Source organism: Grampus griseus (genome assembly GCF_964374135.1).
Source record: "Grampus griseus genome assembly, chromosome: 2".
NCBI lineage: Eukaryota > Metazoa > Chordata > Mammalia > Artiodactyla > Delphinidae > Grampus > Grampus griseus.
In genome coordinates this window covers 47,092,504-47,109,224 of record NC_139018.1, presented here as the reverse complement: position 1 = coordinate 47,109,224, position 16,721 = coordinate 47,092,504, and the positions used below count along the sequence as shown (strand labels likewise).

At 42.4% G+C, this 16,721-nt stretch overlaps 1 pseudogene across 1 annotated transcript; it reads left to right on the top strand.

Annotated features, from left to right (window-relative positions):
• The first annotated feature begins 11,579 nt into the window (after positions 1–11,579).
• On the top strand, positions 11,580–12,312 carry LOC309819229 (small ribosomal subunit protein eS1-like; annotated as a pseudogene). Its single transcript has one exon. The product of its transcript is annotated as a small ribosomal subunit protein eS1-like (transcript).
• The last annotated feature ends 4,409 nt before the right edge of the window (positions 12,313–16,721 follow it).

Below are 16,721 nucleotides of genomic sequence, written 5' to 3'. Positions count from 1 at the left end.
GTGCTTCTTTCACCCCTCTCACCTCACCCCCGCTCAGCCCTTGTCTCCCAGTAACGTGCTCTGTACATCCCCCCTCTCTGCTCTGTCATCAGTTCTAACCATCTCCTAGTGCACAAATCCAACAATCATTTCTTGGTCTCAGTCCTTGAATTCGCCGTTACTTGCCTGAAAGGTAATGAAGATAATGCATGGGCTTGATACAGCATGTGCAAAATGATGGTAATAAGATAGAAACTGCTTCAGACATAATGTTGTTATTAAGGTAAAAGAGGTTCAGGGTCGAGGTTAGGAGCTCATGCTGTGTGACCTTGGATAAGTTATTCACACAGCTATGGCTCATCCTCTTCAGCTGTAAAGCATCAATGATAAGAGCACTTGCCTCATTGGAGTGTTGGAACACTTTGCTAGGGCAATGCCTCTAAAACCGTTAGCACTGTGCTTGGCTTGTAACTACCATTCAATAATCATTATTCTACGACAGTGCATATTGTTAGGATTATTATGTAAAAATATGCTGTGTAAACTCTTCTCTCTCCTTGCAATTCTCTCTCTCTTTGATCTCTGTAAAATGACCTTCTTTTGTTTTGCTGCCTCTCTGATGATTCTCTCGTATCTTCTAGCTTCTCTTCTTTCTGCCCCGTGCACATTTTTTTCAAGACTTGATTCTCGGCCCTTTTTCTTTGCCACCTCCAGGATCTCACACTCCCCAGATACCCATCTGATAATAATGCCCTGTCTTTCCCCGTTGTGCCCACCAAGCCAACACGTCACTATGTCCTCACTACACCCTGGAATTCCGCCATCTGCACCTGTTCCCCAACTCTGTCTTTACTTCCTCGTTTCCAGCCTGGGTTGGCTGGACAAATCCTTTCATGTGAAAATCTCTCCTCTACAGATTTGGCTCTTCCAAGCCTGTGATCTCCATATGCCTTATCTTTAACCATTCCAGAAGGTGGGTCATTACTGGAGGTTGTGCTTGGATTCCCCACAAATCCCTGCTGTTGCATCTCAGTCGGGTGTCCAGGGTTAATTGGATATCCTCTTATTCATGTCTAGTTAATGCCACATCATATTCCCCATAGTAGCATTTCTAAATTTTTCCATTTTCCTGAAGTCTCCAAAGAAACTTCTACACCCTCATTCCTATTTCTTTACCGCGAAAATCAAGGACATCTGACCTGAGCTCCCTCACATTCACTTTTTTCCACCTCACAATTGCTCTGCCAGTGTTGTTAATCTCATCCCCCTTTATCTTCCTCTGAATTCTCCTTCACCAATTAGACTCTCTACTTACTATACATTTTCAATCTCGCCTTCTCTAGTGCCTCCTTGTAATCACGTGTGTTTCCCATAGAGTAAAAACTTTTTTTTTAACCCCGCTAACCTCTCCAGGTATCATCCTCCATGTTTCCTTCCCCTTGCTTTCATATTTCCCCAGAGAAATGTGTCCTTCATAACTTTCCTGAAGTGCATGACCTTGTCACGTGCCCCCTTCTCTATGTTTTTTCTTCCATTAGCATCCATGGCACCTCATGGTTCTGTCTTCTTAATTGATTCCTCTTTTATTTAGTCTAATTTAATTCAATCAACATGTATTCACCATTCATTTATTTCAACTGAGGTTGAAGAAGCCAGACACTTTCTGGCTAATTCTGCCAATATGGGATATGGCTGATAGCAGCATTGCCACCAAATTATCAAGCTTTCCTTTCTCTAAAACGAATCGACTTGGAATAATGAATTATGTCCTCTCCAACTCCAGGACTTGATGATTTGGTTGATGGTGATGACAATCACCATTGAAATAACCTCACAAAAGTTGCTTTGTGCATGTGTAACAGGCATGGTTATGCCGGGTACATCTTATTTTAACAAACACTACATCCTGTGTGTAACCTGCTAGGTATCATTCCCAGTGCGTTACAAAAATTAACTCACTGAATCTAAAGTGGGTTACACTGTCCTGCAGATAATGAAGTACCTATCGAAATAAAGCACAAATTGCTATTGTTGTTTTACTGATCTAATATTGTTTATAGTTGGATGGCATTTATTACAAAGTATCTGATTTCTGTTTAATGGAGAACTTCACTTTGGTGGATGTGTATATTCTCTTTTATTTTGTTCTTTAAATAATAAAATTTAAAAAGCAAAAAACCCAGTGGGTATTATGATTAATCCCATTTATGAAGTAGATATAATGATTAATTCCATTTTATAGATGAGAAAACTTAGAGACATTTAAATAACTAATCCAAGGCTATATAGCCAGCAAGTGACCCAGCTGGAATTTGAACCCAAGCAGTACGGTTCCAGATTCAGCGCTGCATAGGTACTCAATAAATGATTATTGGATGAAAAAAACACTTGAAGAAGTGTTTTCAAATAACTTGAAGAAGTTATTTTCTATTTCCAAAAGCTAATTTAAGATTTTCACTTAAATTATTTCTAATATTTTGCATGTTCTTGCTGCTTCCCTTAACCACTTGAGAAAAAAACTGTCCTTAAAATCTCGATGTGGAAGTGTGTCAGTGGGACAAAGTAAGTAGATCTCCAGATAACAAAACCATTTCAGAATTTCCTTTTGCCTTCTTGTTCTCATTTTAGGCACACCTGGCATGGCATTATTGGGGGATCTTTCGAGAAGGTACCGTGCAGGAACGGTTGTCCTCTCTAGGGAACTCCGTGGTTGCTACTTCTTCAGCAGGTCTCAGCACACAGACTCCATCCCGTAGGTACTGTGGTGGCAGTAAATCCTGTTGTGTTGGCACTGCTGTCAGGAAAAGGTTAAGACATCCTTTGCCAAGTGGACTTTTTTTTTTTTGTACGTGTATTAGCTGTTATTCCATCTTGTTTGTATACCATGCATAAGTACCTGGCAATTCTCAAATCTTTTAAGCATCAAGGAGTTCCTGTCTGGGTAGAAAAGACTGATCAGAGTGATACACCATCTTTTTGCTGATCACTGCTTATTCTGTTATATTATTCTGTCCTAGAATTATTTTCTGACCACACATATGAATGGTGTGAACCAGACATGTTTGTATTTTCTAAATCATTCATGGCATCTTCATGTTTGTTCCACTGCCAATGACAATTATATGACAGTTTTCTTTCCTGATTTTTCCATGCTATAAATATTTCTTCAGTAAGATTCCCTGTGATGATCATTGTTTGAGATCCAGAAATCCTTCAGGAACCAGGTAAAGCAGAAACCTAGTTCAATTCATCATTAATGCTAAATGCTGCCAACCTTAAAAAATAAGATTTCTGGTAGTTTCTGCTCATCTAAATATCTGCTATATGAGATACAAAGGAAGCACACTTAATAACATTAACTTTTTGTGAAGAGCAGAATATAATTTAAGGAAAAGTTTTTTCAGTAGTATAGCAAACAATTATATAAAGGTTATAATTACAGTAAACCTAATCATCATTATTCTGTCTTGTATTATTATTTAAATTTTTATAAACCTGTGTACATTTGAAAAAAAATAACATTCTTCCTCAGTTATCTAGGAAATGCACTTTCTCTTAATATTTGTTAGTAGTCAAACTCTATTATAGTTATCTATTAGAAAGTTATTAATTTTTTATACAAATTACTAGCTATTATAATCATGAATAATTAGTAAGGCATTTTACTTTTACAATGATAAATATATTTCATATTTTAATGGAGAGATATTATATTAGCAGATAAAGCAAATAAAGTAATTTTTTTTACTCTAATGATATTTAGCACATTGACCCACACTTCAAAGTTAATATTAAGATATTAAAATTGTCTAATTATGTCTAATCCGCTTTTGGTGTCAAAATATGAAATGAATTTTATGAAATGATAGTGTTGTCCTTTCCAACATACTTACTTAGCAAATTAAAAAGTTGTCCCCTCTATTAAAAAAAGTAATCCAGGGCTTCCCTGGTGGCGCGGTGGTTGAGAGTCCGCCTGCCGATGCAGGGGACACGGGTTTGTGTCCCGGTCCGGGAGGATCCCACATGCCGCGGAGCGGCTGGGCCCGTGAGCCATGGCCGCTGAGCCTGCGCGTCCGGAGCCTGTGCTCCGCAACGGGAGATGAGAGGCCCGTGTACCGCAAAAAAGAAAAAAAAAAAAAAAAAAAGTAATCCAAATGTCACGTTTTGGTCATCTTACTAGTGCCGTTATGCTCATTGGATAAGATTGTAAAACACAATCACAGGGTCACTGATCATTTACAAGTTCCAGGATAGTAAAAAATAATATTGAAGTAGACATTCAGCTACTTGGTCTTCTAGAACCTGAGGCTGAACCTGATGCCCAATGCAAGATTGAGCCTGAATCCTGAAGTTTAGTGCATATTTAACATTTATCTTTTTCTGTCCCAAATCCATTACTTCCCTCGTATTCTAGGTCTTGATTCCCTTGGTGTCTTTATTCCTAGGTGATCTGTCTTTTTTCTCAACTCCTGTAGATCTTATGAAAGGCCCCACTCATTTAACATTTAATCGTTATACTATTTCTTTGTAACATTTCTAGGTCCAGTGTCTTGCCTGTCATTTAATTTTTGTATGCATACTTCTACTATCCCAGATCAATAATAAACTCCTTGAGGTTAGGCATAGACATTACTTTCTTTAGATCCCCTACAGCCCTTTTTGTGAATAGTAAGTGAATGACATAATTCAACCTTTACAGGGCATCTAGAGCGGAAGAGTTGTTGGGTCTGTCTTGTGGAGGGAAAGTTCTAGCGCCAGACAGATTTTGCCAAGCTTACCATCCCATGAATTAGAGTGGAATGAGCAAGCTGGCTTAAAGCTGAGTCCCCCGTGACATATCCATACACTTAGATCTTGTGGCATGGGAAATCCACAACTGTTGGATAACAGACGCAACTTAGTAAGTGCTGGGTCTGTGCATATAGACTCTGTTTCAGAGCACCTCTTGATAAAGAACATGTATATGGGTTCATATACTCCAATTAAATATAGGTGGAAGTGACAGAGCCAGGGTTTGAACTTAAGCAGTTCAGCTCCAAAGTTCCAGCTTTCAATTGGTACACTACATTGCATCTTCCTGATGTATACATAGAGCAACCAGCATCTAACCCTCATGGCTCTAATAGCTAGAGAGATCAGCCTAAAATCCTAGGCAGTGCCACAGTGCCCTGACAGGGCCCAAATACTTATTTTCTAAGACCACCAAAACTAGTCCTGGAGGGAGGATGATGTGTAGCCTCGAAGTGAAGTTCTGGAAGAAGCTAAGGTACCCTCAGGTATGTGGTGTGGCTCAGAGTTGGTCTGAAAGGACAGCTGAGAGTCAGTCTGCCCTGTCTGTAGAGTGACCGTATAATTTACCATCCAAACTAAGATATTTTTGAGTGTGAAAGGAAATTCTGTAATCTTCATGATGCAACTACAAACCGATACTCTCCCAGGCAGTCTTTACTGGCTGAGTCTGCCAAAATCTCTGAGGAAAGGGGAAGAAAAATGTAAGTAAACTGTGTTAATGTGGGAAGTCAATTAGCTGAGGGAGAATAAAGTTGGGGTGAGAGCATTATACCTAGAACAGAAATCGAATGCAGTTAATAATGTTTAGAAAAGAATCGGGCAAGTACGTACGACAGAAAGAGGCAACAAGGTACCTAGACACGCAGAACAATATGGTAGTTTGTGTGAGGGTTAGAATAAGTCAGGGGAACAAAGGAAGCTGAGAGTGGATTTCAAAAAACCATTTGGGAAGTGAGGCCCAGATTGATCTAATATCAGGTGCGGACATCATTGCCGTACCTTCTTGGGTTCAGGATTTCCCCAATTTTTCTTGGATGATGTGCAGATATATCTTCTGAGCTGGCTGAGTTTTCTGAAACCTCCGATGAAGGAACAATAGATGTAAGTAAACTTGGAAAACTTAGGAAGCCAACTATCTGAAAGAGGATAAGATTGGGACAAGACCAGTACACCCAGGAACAAAAAATGGATGCAGTCAATGCAGTTAAGGTAAGAAGTGGGTGAGTACATATGAGAAGAGAGCTGAGATCCAAATGCATGTTGAATGTGAGTCAGCAGTTCATTTCCAGATCTAAAGTGACAGGAATTTGACTTCACAAATTGGAAAGAAAAGTCTGATTGCCCCAAGACTTGCCAAAGGACCTTATGAGAGCAGTATGCAGTTCTGACTTCTACAATTTTAAAAAATGCAAAGAATTAAAGTCCATAAAAGTATTACCAGATAGATTAGAGTGGTGGGAGCATGGCCTCTTATGGAATTTAGTGGAGAGAGAGAGAATGGTAAGGGTTGATTTCATGGTTTTCAAGTATCATAAATAATATAGATACTCATTTGGCTTCTCCACAGTAGATTATAAAGAAGAGATGAGCTGACACTGCAGCGAAAGATATGTTAGTAATGCTTAAGGAAGAACTTTTTTGACCAAATACTGGGGCAAGCAAGTGCTGAAATGTTTGACCCTGTAATCTTTTTATGATAGGACAGAAGATCACCAGTCTTGAGTTGTCATTATACGTCGTATTTGATCTAGGAGGTCCTGAGGGGTGAGTGGAGGAATCTGAGAGAGTGTGAAGTTGTCTCTTGACAGATCTGGAAGTTCTGAAACTGGTTGGAGGGGAGAAGGAAAAGTCAAAGTCAATTAACCACTAAAAACAATAACACGATCTCTATCCCTGGGTCGTGGATGTGTTGAGATGATTCCTGACATGGGGCAGGATCAGGGAGCTTCCACTGCTGAAATCCAGATGGTGACACTCTGACATTGCCCTGCGACTTCACCAATTATTCCTCTTAATTCTACTCTAATCCCAGGTGATTAACCTGGGTGGAGGCCCTGCCTTCAGCTGTGAGTTGAGCATCACTTCTCCCTTTTGAGCTAGGAAGAGCAGCTTCTGTAGCTGTCCCTCCCAGAAACTCCACAAAGCTTCCTTAAGCCCCAGAGGCTCTCTCTGTCTGGTCAGAGACCCAAGAAAGATGCTTACTGTGGTCTTGTTTGGTACCCTGTTCTTCCATTAGGAGAGAAGGAATGCCCTTGCATCAGGACAGCAACCAGCATGGAATCATCTTCAGTTAATGTTCAATTAACTGATGTAGCAGGACCCCTGAAACCTTTCTTGCCATCACAGAACACCGGGTAGAGCTCCACATCCAGACTCTCTAGGTCCTCTGACCACTAGACTTGAACCTCCCTCACTCAGACCCTGAAGCCCAGAATCTGCAGAACCAGAACTATACAGCTGTCCACAGCACCAAGGGGCTGGTCTCCTTAGGTGGATATGCTATTTTCTGCTTGTTAGACAGGCAATATAAATGGAGAAGATGTCACTGAAGATTCATGGTTTGTCATTGAGAAGTAGGTCAGCAGGAGAGAAAGGATGTACAAACCTACCTCTTGTGATGGGGGTCTGTGCATAGTCACCCTGATGTTTACTCTGAAACCACTAAATTGGGTAAAAAAGGGGAAATGTAGCATTAATCGAGCTCTTTACTCCATGATGTGGCTCTCAGAAAGGAATCCTACTGTGTCTAGATCCAAGGCACTGTTTTTGTCCCTATGGTCAGCACTAGATGTGCTGAGCTCAGTGGCTGCTATGCTTTTATGTAGGCACTGGAGATAAGACAATAAGACAATGTCTCACTCTCATGGGGTTTTATACCGAGTGAGAGGAGACAGACTATGAACAAATAAGCAAATAAACAGACAAGAAAATATCAGATGGTGATAGGTGATAGTAAATCAGGGTGATTGATGGACAGTTAGTGCTGGGCTGTGGGAATAACTTAGCTTGAGATGTTGGGGACAGACTAACTAAAGACGTTAATCAGTGACTTGAATGACAAAAAAGAGCTAACCGGGTGATGATGCAGGGAAAGGGCTTCCCTGCAGAGGGAACTGCTAGTGGAAAGGCCCTAAGCTGGGAAGGAGCTTAGTGTTTTGGAACAAACAGAAGAGAGACCCGTGTGGCTGGAGCTGAGTGAGGTTGGGATACATGATGAGGTTGGAAAGTTTGTCAGGAGCCAGATCATGAGGGATCTTGTGGGCCAGGGGAAGAGCGAATCCAGAATGGTCCTGGAATTGGATTAGACCCTAGCATGCATCTAGTTTGCCCTTCTTACTTCAAAAATGAGCAAACAGGGCTTCCCTGGTGGCGCAGCGGTTGAGAGTCCACCTGCCGATGCAGGGGACACGAGTTCGTGCCCCGGTCCGGGAAGATCCCACATGCCGCGGAGCGGCTGGGTCCGTGAGCCATGGCCGCTGAGCCTGCGCGTCTGCAGCCTGTGCTCTGCAACGGGAGAGGCCACAACAGTGAGAGGCCCGCGTACCGCAAAAAAAAAAAAAAAGAGCAAAAATGAGATGAGATTTTGTCACTCCATCTCCACCAGTCAACCTTGGTTATGCTACAACTGGAAACAAGATCTTGGACCCACAGTCTTTGTCACTTATCATTAAACTCTTCCTGAATACTAAAAAGGTGGGGCTCCTGAGAATCGTTGAACACTTAAACACCTCGTCTTTAAAATATGCCACAATTGTACTGTCTTCTTGACTCATATTCGACAACGAGAAAATCACAGAGGCAAAGCCAATATTGTAGAGTAGATTTCTATTTTCCATAGAGAGGGATAGTTTGAATATTTGACTCTCATTTCTCATTAAGAATGAAATTTTATAAGAAAAAACCGATTTTTTTCACCAAGAACCTGTGTTCAGGTGCCATGCTTGCCATGAAGAATTTTCATAGCCAGGATCACACTTCAGACTTCTTGGTAGGCTTGGGTATAACCTGGATGAGCACCGGGGGAGGGCAGGGGAGTATGTGTAGGTATGAGACAAACATGGGTAAGGGCTGGTCAATTATTTTTAAAAAATCGGGGGACTTCCCTGGTGGTTCAGTGGTTAAGGATCTGCCTACCAATGCAGGGGACACAGGTTTGATCCCTGGTCCGGGAAGATCCCACATGCCACGGAGCAGCTAAGCCCATGCGCCACAACTACTGAGCCTGCACTCTAGAGCCCGTGAGCCACAACTACTGAGCCCACGTGCTGCAACTACTGAAGCCTGCGTGCCCTAGAGCCCATGCTCCACAACAAGAGAAGCCACCGCAATGAGAAGCCTGAGAACCGCAACGAAGAGTAGCTCCCACTCGCCACAACTAGAGAAAGCCTGCACACAACAACAAAGACCCAATGCAGCCAAAAACAAAACAACAACAACAAAAATCAGGCAGTATGGCATATTTACCGAGCACATAGACTGTGGCTCTAGACTAGATGGGTCTGAATCCCAGCTCTGTCACTAACTGGCTGTGTGAATTTGGGCAAATAACCTAATCTCCGTTCCTCATTTTCTTACCTATAAAAGGGAGTCATAATAGTATCCTCCTCATAGGCAATTAAACAAATTAATATCTGTAAAAAACATGTAGAACAATATTTGTTGCATAATGCTTGTTACATAACAAACACTATATAAATGTTTCAAAGATTTAAAAAGAGACATGAAAAGAATGGAATTATCCTTCACCCACCTTGTAAAAAAAGGAAGGGGAGCTTATCAACATCTTTGTAGACTAGTTATGCATTGTTTCAATAGTGAGTTTGACTTAGTTTGACTTTAGTGTCATAGTTTGACTTTAGCGTCACACACCAAATGCAACCCCATCATTCTAGAATTGGGATGTATTCCTACTACAGGGACATACGGTGCTGCTTCTATGTCTAAGAGGCGTTATCATTCTACTGTACATACATTCAGAATCAGAAAATCTCATTGTGAGTTACCTTTACACAGGACATATGTGCATATACATGTCTTGGTTTTTCAAATAGCAGTGGCTTTGCCTAAAGGAGCAGTAGCTTTCACATCCTCCTCTGGGTTGGGAAGAAGGCTTTATTGAAGAGGGAATATAAATGGAGATTTATTTGGGACTAGCTGAGATCTTCAGTTCTAAAAGGATTTGAGGCTGGCTTGATGAAGCACAGACCTACAGCAAGAGATGTGCTAGTGGAATAGAAGCTTGTTGTCACTGCTCTAGCCCCTCATTCATTCAGGATTTATAACCCCAAGATCTGCTGCCAGCGAGGTGCAATGGCAAATGACGCCCTCATTCTCTGTCCTGGAGTCCCCCAGATTTCATGCCACCACCCCTTATGCTTCCTTTCCATTAACTAACTGGTAGGCCCTGACAGACATTTTGTTTTCTCTCTCTTCTATAGTCTCCCCTTTTCTCTCTATCTTTGAAGGAGAAGGTAATGGAGAAGAGTCCCACTCCTTCCTCTAGGAGATCTTGAATGGACAGAAGAGTGTCCTTCTTGTCTTTGTCTAGGGATGAAAGTATAAATGAGGGGACAGCTTCAGATCCAAAATGATAGGCCTGGAAGGAACTGCAGAGGCCATTGGAATACTTCCTTACTTTGGGATTTTTAGGCACACGGTAGGAAGAGTTAAGGCTTGCACAGTGAACTAAGGTAAACGGAGGAGATTGCTTATAGCTGAGGTGCTAAGCTGGGCACAGCCGCTGCCCTGCTTGGCCACCCTGAGGGCTGAGGGGATCTTCAAGAGATCTGCGATCTTCAAAGTCAACCCTACATATCAATAGCTGAAGGTGAGGAAAAAGAGAAGGTGGAGGGTCATCTAGAAGGATTATGATCCAGGCCTGATTGCCAATTGCCTGAGCCTGGTTCACATTTCCTTGGCCAGTACTTGTCATATAGACACATCTGACTGTAAGGAAGACTGGGAACTGGGTTTAGCCTGTGTGTCCAGGAGGAAAGGATACTGATTTGGTGAATAGCCTGTCAGTCTCTACCATAGAGAGTATGTGGCCAATGGTGCTCCAAGGACAGTGGCAGAGTTGAAACACATTTCTTAAACCAAAGCACAGTGCTCTCCTCACCAAACCACACTCTGCCATCTCTCTCATAGGTTTCTTACCTTAGGGGGATAGAAAACCCCACAGCCCACAAAAGTGGCTAAAAGGGAGCCAAGAAGAAAGTTGTTAGTCCCTTTTCTAAGAAAGATTGGTAAGAAAGCTTTGTTACTGAACCAACTTTGTTTTGCCTGGCGCTCAGCAAGCCAAAATGCTGAGACACCCAGGCCTGCAGCAAAGAGAGGGCTTATTCGCAAGGTGGACCAAATGAGGAGATGGGAGACAAGACTCAATTCTGCCTCCCCGTAGGCAAGGGGCTGGGTGTGCTTATGGGATAACGAATATGGAAGCAGGGCGTCTGAGGCATGGGGCATGTGAGGGGCATGGGGGGCATGGGGAAAAGGTGCGGTAATCGTGGTTCTGCACAGTCGTAACTAAGCACAGGCCTCTGTAGTTCAAAAGTGGAGGCACTTAGCACGATCTGGGGGTGGAGTTTTCAGTCCTCTGCCATCAAAAGGTCACCAAGAGGACACTCGCACATGCCCAGTTGGAGGGTCGGAGGTCCTATCCAGTCTTTAACTAGCTCAGCTTCAACTAGTTGCAGCTGAGACTCCAAGTTCCTGGAAAAAACTCCCCCAAACATCTTATTGTTTAGGCTGCATGTTGCTTGGAGGACATTCAGGTCTTAAAATGACCTTGATTGGTGAAGGCAGGTGAAATGGATTTGACTAGTCATTATGCAAGGTTTCAGCATCAGCTATGTTCAATATCAGAAGTACAAGAAACAATACTCTCAAGGACTCAAGGAACCAACATTGTATCTGATGGCCTCAAGGGTCATCTTTTTAAAGTGAGCCTTGTTGATCTACAGAAGGATGAAGTTGCACTTAGAAAATCCAAGCTAACTACCAAGGATATTCAGGGCAAAAAACTGTCTGACCAACTTCCATGGCATGGATCTTACCCATGAAAAAATGTGCTCCATGGAAAGAATGGCAGACCACGACTGAAGCTCAGGTTGATGTCAAGACTACTGATGGCCATCTGCTTTGTCTGTTGTGTTGGTTTTATTAAAAAAACAGAAAAAGAAACAACCAGATTTGGAAGAACTCTTACACTCAGCACCTACCTATAGGTCCCCCAAATCTAGAAAAAGATGATGGAAATCATGACCCAAGAGGTACAGACAAATGATTTGAAAGAAGGGCTCTATAAATTGATTCCAGATTGCACTGGGAGAGACATAGAAAAGGCTTGCCAATCTAGAAACACTGCTTTATGATGTGTTCATTAGAAAAGTAAAAGCGCTGAAAAAGCCCAAGTTTACATTGGGAAACTCATGGCACGTCACAGTGAAGGCGATGGTTCTGGAAAAGCTCCCGGGGATGAGACTGGCAATAAGGTTGAGCGAGCTGATGGAGATGGGCCACCAAATTCAGACCTTTTTTTAACATCTTTTTTGGAGTATAATTGCTTACAATGGTGTGTTGGTTTCTGCTGTATAACAAAGTGAATCAGCTGTACATATACGTACATCCCCATATCTTCTCCCTCTTGCGTCTCCCTCTCACCCTCCCTATCCCACCCCTCTAGGTGGTCACAAAGCACCGACCTGATCTCCCTGTGCTATGTGGTTGCTTCCCACTAGCTATCTATTTTACATTTGGTAGTATATACGTCCATGCCTCTCTCTCACTTCGTCCCAGCTTGCCCTTCCCCCTCCCCGTGTCCTCAAGTCCATTCTCTACCTAAAATTCAGACTTTTAATGGTGACAAATACAAAGTCTTATTTGTGGGGGAAAAGAGAACATCACAGCCCCTTATAAACAATTCTGGTATAGAATCCAGTCAAATTCTGCTCACAGGAAACGCCTGGTGCGACACACGGGAATCCCACAAAGAAGGGTCAGCTTTGCCTCTTGATACGACAGAGCATCGCCACTGTACCATGAACCCTTTGTGAGACAATCGGGCTCCGAATACTGAGCCTTGCTTTTTCTCACTTCTTTCGGACCTTCCCCACTTGGTTCCTGAGGAGCGAAAGCCAAGGTGAGGGTTATTGCACGGTTCACCGCAAACACCTGTCTCTCGGTTTTTACCTCAACCTTTGATTCAGATGTTTTCCTTCCCTTCGCTTCTATATTTGGCCCTTTGGTCTGTCCCGTGAGCTGACTTTCATCATCCAATTAGAAACAACACCCTCTTCTCACCACCAGTTTCTCTGGGAACCCTAGGGAGTCACCCCCAAGCCTCCCGCACTCCCCGTGGGGCTAGCAGGGCTTCAAAGGAGCACGGCGGCTGCTCCACCTCACGGCTGGGCTGCCCTTCTGTTTGAACAGCTTCCATTGCTCACTGCTGATCGGTAACTCAATGATTCATTAAACACATAAACAATGAGTGAATCTGTTCCATTAGCGAGGCCACCTGTTGATCTCAGCCGCTCCGCCGCTCCCAGCTGAACTCGGTGCACATGAACAACAGAATGCCTCTGTCAGTCGAGCGCCCCGTCCGTGTTTGATGGCATGTTAGAGCTGGAAAAGCAGAGTCCTGGCTCTGCTGGTGCTTTCATGCTCTTCCTTTCATCTGGGGGCAGGGCTGCAAGAATATACTGTGAATACAATGCACCTCTCTATAATCAACGGGAAAACTCCAAGAGTTTGGTCATTATTGCCCCCGTAGGCTCGCGGAATGAGACAAAGAGGAGAGAGGGAAGATCCTGTACCCTTTGGCCTGCAGGTGCCGGGGCAACAGAATTAACCAAGGGCTACACAAAAACAAAAACAGAAAACCCAAACCAAGCGAAGCCAACTATCTGTAAAAAGCAATCCTATTGATTGTGATGACATCTTCTCTCCCCTGGAAATAATACAATCTTTGCTACTTGGCTGCTGGTTCCTGCAGCTGCGCCAGGCCTTGAGGAGCTGGTCTACTAGTGTGTACCAGCTGACTTTAAATCAAGACTACTAAAAATCCTACAGAGCTGAGTTAAGGTTCTCACACAGGCATCACAGTCAAGAAAACTTGATATTATTATTTTAAAATACATCATTTTCTCTTATGCCTAACTTAACTCCTCCTATTATTATAATAAAGACGGGGCCTTTCATAAGGTCAGCAATGTTTGTTTGCAGCCTGAAAGCTGTATCATACCAGGAATAGGGAAACAAAATCTTTTCTCAACTGAGTATTAAATTGCCTCTTTAGGGTGAATTTAGTTTTTGAATGCCATAGTCGTTAAGTTTTGTATTGCATACTTCAGAATTGTTAGGTATAAATTTCCCTGTAGTGACACTTCGATGGAAATATTTGATTACGTAGCTCAGTTTTTATGTTTATGATAGGTTTATTCTAGTATATCAGTAAAAACTTTGTTGTTCACTGGTTTTTTAAGAAAATGGATGATGAAGAAATAAAGGGAAATGACTCTTCAAAGCAAACTACTCCAGTTCCTATCAGCTTACCGTGTAAACATTTTTTAAAAAATCAGTTTTCATTACCATACAGATTTCAGAGATTACTGTTGCTAGTGGCTGTTTTACTTTCATTTTTGTAGCCCTGGAAATGACAGAACTCCAGGTGAGTAATTCAGTTTGTGCCTCTTTCATGAATATTATTTTGCTTTTAGAGGATGTACTTTAAGCTACAAACATTCAGAGTGAACAAGGTAAACAGACTGAGGCAGGCAGATCCCACTACTTGGGTTCTCTAGGCAGGTGTGAGCATATCTCCCTCATCCAATACATAAAAGGACCACGTGCATTTTCAAAGGGATTTCTGCAATCCTGGTCTTTTGACAACCACCACTACGATTTGATTGCCAAATGCAGGTGGTCGCACAATCAAAAGAATCCTCAGATTCCTCCGTGCAAAAAAGAAAAGCACAAGAAGTGACTTTTAAAAAAGAATAAATAGGGGACGTCCCTGGTGGTCCAGTGGCTAAGACTCTGCGCTCCCAATGCAGGGTGCCTGGGTTCGATCCCTGGTCAGGGAACTTGATCCCACATGCCGCAACTAAAGATCCCACATGCTGCAACTAAAGATCCCACATGCCGCAACTAAAGAATCCACGTGCCGCAACTAAGACTGGCGCAGCCAAATAAATAAATAAATATTTAAGAAAAAGACTAAACAGGAGATAGCCACATACAAACTAACAATTAGATGGAAAACTCAGAGCTATCCTCTCATGTGATTAGACTAGTACCATCCAATAGAACTGTCTGCGATGATGAAAGGGTCCTATACCTGTGCTGTTCAGTGAGATAGCCACATGTGGCTACTGAGCCCTTGAAAGGCAGCTAATATGACTGAGGAACTAAATGTCAATCCTAGTTAACTTAAATGTAAATAGACACATGTATTTAGTGGTTACTGTATTGGACCAACAAGGATTATTCTGTAACTCAGTGAGGACATAGACCAGGTTGGTCTTGATTGTGATATGCCCAGTACTTGGGTTGGTTTCCTACCTTCGTTGTAAACACTCAATAGATATTTGTTGCATGAGAACGTATATCTGATCATGCTGCATCGTCCCTTAATAGTCTTTGGTGCTTCTCCCAGCCAGAGAGCTCTTAAGTCCCGGCAGGCCCTCAACTCCATCTACCTCTGCTCCAGCATATACAATTTTTTAATCCATCCTTTGACTTGCCCTCATTTTCCTGTCCCTCTGTTTTTGTATGTGTAATTTCCTTGGCCTGGAATACTCTTCTTCCCACTCGGCCACCTCGGCAGATCTCTCTGCTTATCTTTCAAGACCGGAAATATGACTTTCTTTGTAAAATTTTTGCCAACTGCCTCAAACTGAGTTAATCACCCTCTTCTTTGGGTTCCCATAGTGGCGTAGTATAAATATCAGAGCAGGGGTGTCTTAGGGCAGATTCTCAGATCTGTGAGCAAATATTTGTAAGGAAATTCCCAAGGGAAACTAGGAAAGTAGTGGGTGGGGGCAGAGGGCAGGGAGGGGAGGAAGCCAAGTAAGTGTGCAATCACAAAGTCACACAGAGGGTGGTTTTTGCCCGATCTGCAGGCAAACTTATTAACTCTATAAATCAAGCCTTACAGTTGTCCTGAATGAAGGCAAAGAAACTAGAGCTTTCAGACTCTCACATCCATCAGTAACTAGTTAAGGACCACCCAGGGGCCGTGTGTGCGCTCCCAGGCACTTTGGTCTCTCCATCTGCGTGTGCCAAGGAGACTCAAAGGATAGCTCTCCAAGATAGAGGGCAGGTTCTGGCTGTGGGAGGTGAAGCCATTAGATATTCGACATTATCCACTACGAGGGGTATTAGAATTGAGTCTATCTGGTTGCAAACCCAGATATATCTTTTCCTAGAGAATTGTGACAATTGTTTTCAGTCTCAGTTTCCTCCTCTGTAAGATTTAGAAAATAATTGTATCTAACTCTTCTTGGGTTTAAGGTGAAGTTTAAATAGGATAATGTGTGGAAAGTATTTAGCATAGTGTGGGGTAACTCATACAAAAGTAAAAAAATGTTACATTATTATAACACAGCATTCTATCATGATTGCATATCACTCCTCCACAAGCGTTGAGATTTTCTAGGGCAGTAACTGGCCTCATTGGTCTTTAAATCACTTGAACCTAAGCCAATGCCTGATCTTGAGTAGATGTCAGATCAATCAATATTTCTTGAGTAAATGAGTGATACTCACTTTTGAACTAATCTCTCTTATCATCTGTGATGATACATTGAAATTCTCTCTTCATGTGTCTATTTTGCCCATTAGACCACATTGGTAAGGTTTCTTATTCTCTTTTGATTCCCTGAAATATGGTACAAACTGATACATGACAGTTGCTAAATAATTGTTGAACTGACGTTTGTTGGTTAAGTGTC